Below are 4,137 nucleotides of genomic sequence, written 5' to 3'. Positions count from 1 at the left end.
CTGTTTCGGATGTTTTCCCTTTCTGTTTGCAGATCCAGGTTTGCAGCTAATATCTACATCTTCTTGAAGGACTTCTAACAAGTCTTACACTGCAGGTCTCTTTGTGAAGAATTATTGCAACTTATGTATGCATGAAAAAAGTAATATTATAAAACAAGTTTTTAACATTTCCTTAAGTTTGTTAATTTCATAAACCTCACTGCTGGAATAAAGAGTTTAATACAGGTATACAGAAAAGGAAGCCCAATGAAGTTTTCACTAGAATGAAATGGGATTAGCGTTGCAGTTCTCATCCTCTTCACAGAGAATGTAATTTTTCAGTGGGGATTCTCACAGCTTTGAGAGTGCTGCCTACTTTTAGCAGGGTTCTGTCATTTTTCAAACACAAGTTGATTTGTCTTTAATTTATGTGCTTGATGAGTTATCTTCAGTTTACCACATTTATAAATTCTGAATGGTGGTGCCGGCTGGTTCTTAAAGAGACATCTTGTTTTAGAAATATTATTAAGTTCCCTTGAAGTTTGGTCCAAATTAATTCCATGATATACTACAGGTTTGAAATTTCAATGCTCAAATGAATGAATGAGACAAACGCTCACTTCTCCAGAAGTCATGTGAAGAAATTCCTTTTGATACAAACTTCCATTCACAAGAAAGTTCCCTAGGGAATCTCTCAATACGTGCACAAGAAAAACTCTGTTAATATATTTTGCCCATTTGGTTTTACTTTGACACTCAGCAAATGAAGTCTGTGAATAGTCAAAATTGGTATCCCAATATTCTTTTTTTTTTTTTTTTTTTAGGATGGTTAGAGCCAGCTGAGGCTTTATTTGGGACAAGACACTCAAATTGGCTTTTAGTTGGAGGCATGGACAAGAGCGGGTACCCAGGGCAGCAGACCCCCCCAAGGGCAGGCTGAGGATTGGGGCTGAGTGAGTCTCAGGTGAGTCTCCTGTTCCCGATGCTCCCCTGCACAGCTCCTTCCTCCAAAGGCTCTATGGCAGCCACGAGGGCGGGGAGGCTAGGCGGGACCACGGTGGTTGTTCACTTGGCCAGGACATCAGACAACTCGGACACCAGCTTCCCATCACGGGTCTCAATCTTCTTCACCACCACAGCCTTGGAGGAGCTGCCTCGGCTGAAGGACGCAGAGGGGCCAAAGCTGGACTGGAAGGAGCTCAGGCCGTAGTTGAGGCCAGGGCTTGGGAGGCCCCCATAGGTAGAGCTCAGGCCACCGCTGGTGGTCTTAGTATGGATACTCATGTTCTGCATCCCAGACTCCAGGCAGCTCTCCTCGCCCTCCAGCAGCTTGCGGTAAGTGGCGATCTCAATGTCTAGGGCCAACTTGACATTCATGAGCTCCTGGTACTTGCACAGCTGCCGGGCCATGTCCTGCTTGGCTCTCTGCAGGGCGGCCTCCAGCTCGGCCAGCTTGCCATTGGCATCCTTAATGGCCAGCTCCCCGCGCTGCTCAGCATCGGCAATGGCAGCCTCCAAGGAAGCCCTCTGGTTTTTGAGGGCCTCAATCTCAGCCTGGAGTCAGCTGATGCTCCGGTTCATCTCAGAAATCTCCATCTTTATGCGACGGAGGTCATCTCCATGCTTCCCAGCCAATGTCTGCAGCTCCTCGTACTTGATCTGGTACGTGGTCTCAGCCTCAGCCCGGCTACGGTTGGTGATCTCCTCGTACTGGGCCTTGAACTCGGTGATGATGCTGTCCAGGTCCAGGGAAGGCTGTTGTCCATGGATAGGACCACAGACGTGTCCGAGATCTGGGACTGCAGCTCACATATCTCCTCTTCTTACAGCTGCCTTAAGAAGTTGATCTCATCGGTCAGCCCTTCCAGGCAGGACTCGAGTTCTACCTTGTTCATGTAAGCTTCGTGCACATCCTTCTTGATGAGGACAAATTCATTCTCCATGTCTGCACGCTCTTTGATCTCCTCATATTTATTCTTGAAGTCCTCCACCAGCCCCTGCATGTTGCCGAGCTCCACCTCCAGCTTCAGCTTCTCCTGGCCCAGGGTGTCCAGCTGCCGCCGGAGGTTGCTGATGTAGCTCTCGAACATGTTGTCTATGTTGCTCCACGCGGTCTTCTGCTGCTGTAGGAGGCTCCACTTGGTCTCCAGAACTTTGTTCTGCTGCTCCAGGTGCCTCACCTTGTCGATGAAGGAGGCAAATTTGTTGTTGAGAGTCTTGATCTGCTCCTTCTCCTGGGTGTGCACAGCTTGGATGTTGGGATCCACTTCCAGCTTAAGGGGGCTCAGCAGGCTCTGGTTCACTGAGACGGCCGTGATGGCCCCCATACCCCCGGCCCTGCCGCCGTAGCCCCCGACCACACTCATGCTGCTGTTCAGGCCCCCCGGAAGCTGCCGCCCACCTGGGAGAAGGCGGACGAGCTGATGCGGGAGCCAGGCCCTCTGGTGTAGGAGCGGCTGCTCAAGGCCCGGGGTCCGGAGGTGGACACCTTGTAGGACTTCTGAGTCACCCTGACGGACATGGTGGAGGCCGAAGTGGAGGCTGGAGTAGAGGCGAGTAGGCTGAACCTGACGGAGGTTCTAGAAGGAGACAAGAAGCTGCTTCTAGGGAGGGTATCCCAATATTCTTTTCTGAAGAATAGCTTTGATGGATATGTAATTGCAGGCTGACAGATCTTTTTTTTCTTTCAGTGCTCTAAAGATATTGCAGTTTTTTTCTTCTATTGTTATTAGTGAGAAATCTATACCTTTGTTCTTCTGAACATAGGTATATATTTGCTCAGTGATTCTGAATTCTATCACTGGTTTAAGCAATTTGATTATCATGTGACCTGGTATAATTTTCTACATGTTTCTTGTACTTAAGATTCTTTTAACTTTCAGGTCTACATGTTTGTAATTTGGATATGTTTTAGCTACTTTTTCTTCAAATATTTTTTTCAGTCTCCCATCTCCATCCTATTCTTAGGGGACTCTAATTAATATACATTAAGCTGCTTAAATCTGGGTCATGGTTCATTGCTGCTTTTTCACTTTTTAAATATTTTTTTCTCTGCATTTCATTATGGATATTTTCTGTTGCTATGTCTTCAAGTTTATTAACATGCATTTTGTGATTTATTATCTAAACTTCTGGTAATCTTATCCAGTGTATTTTTGACCTCAGAGATCACAATTTTTATCTTCTGAAGTCTGATTTGCTCAGTCTTCCCTCCAGCTTTTAGAACACATAAAATATAGTCATGATTAATCTTTTACTGTCTTTTTTACTAAGTTTACCAATTGTGTCATTTCTGGGTTTATTTTCATTGATTGGTTTTTCTCCTCATCAAGGATTGCATTTTCCTATTTCTTCGGATGGCTGGTAATTGCACTTAGATGCAAGACATTGTATTTTCTATCTTGTTGGGTGCTATATACTTTTGTATTCCTATAAATATTTTTGAGCATTGTTCTGGAACATAGTTATTTAAAAACTATTTTATCCTTTTGGGTCTAACTTTTAAACTTTGTTACATAGGAACAAAGCAATATTTAATCTAGAGTTAAATTTTCCCACAACTGATACCCGATTAGTTACTAAGTTTTTCACTCGAATTCTTGGCCATAAACACTATTCCCAGTCACATGTGAGCTCTAGATAACTGTTCCCTCTACTCATTTGGAGTATTTCTTCCACACATTTTGGGTAATTTTCTCACAGGCATGTACTGATCAGTACTGTACTGCATATCTGAAAGAGAGTCTCTGCTGATTTCTGAAGTTTTCTCTCTGTGCAGTTTTCTTCTCTATGTTATTCTGTCCTGCAAACTCTAGCTGTCTTGGCCTCTCCACAATTCCACATCTGTCTCCTCAACTAAGGGAGGAGGAGGCTCCCCGCACTGAGCCTTGTCCAGGCAATAAGCTGGGGCAATCACAGGGCTCACTTAATGTCTTTCTCATATCTAAAGATCAACATTCTTGGGGCACCTGGGTGGCTCAGTGGGTTAAAGCCTCTGCCTTTGGCTTAGGTCATGATCTCAGAGTCCTGGGATCGAGCCCAGCATCGGGCTCTCTGCCCAGTGGGGAGCCTGCTTCCTCCTCTCTCTCTGCCTGCCTCTCTGCCTACTTGTGATCTCTGTCTGTCAAATAAATAAATAAAATCTTTCAAAAAAAAAAA

General features: G+C 45.1%; 1 pseudogene; it reads right to left on the bottom strand.

Moving 5' to 3' along the window:
- Positions 1 to 984: 984 nt before the first annotated feature.
- Positions 985 to 2,592, bottom strand: LOC123948898 (annotated as a pseudogene).
- Between the last annotated feature and the right edge of the window lie 1,545 nt (positions 2,593 to 4,137).

Source organism: Meles meles, chromosome 8, assembly GCF_922984935.1.
Source record: "Meles meles chromosome 8, mMelMel3.1 paternal haplotype, whole genome shotgun sequence".
Lineage (NCBI taxonomy): Eukaryota > Metazoa > Chordata > Mammalia > Carnivora > Mustelidae > Meles > Meles meles.
This window is presented reverse-complemented; position numbering and strand designations above follow the sequence as displayed.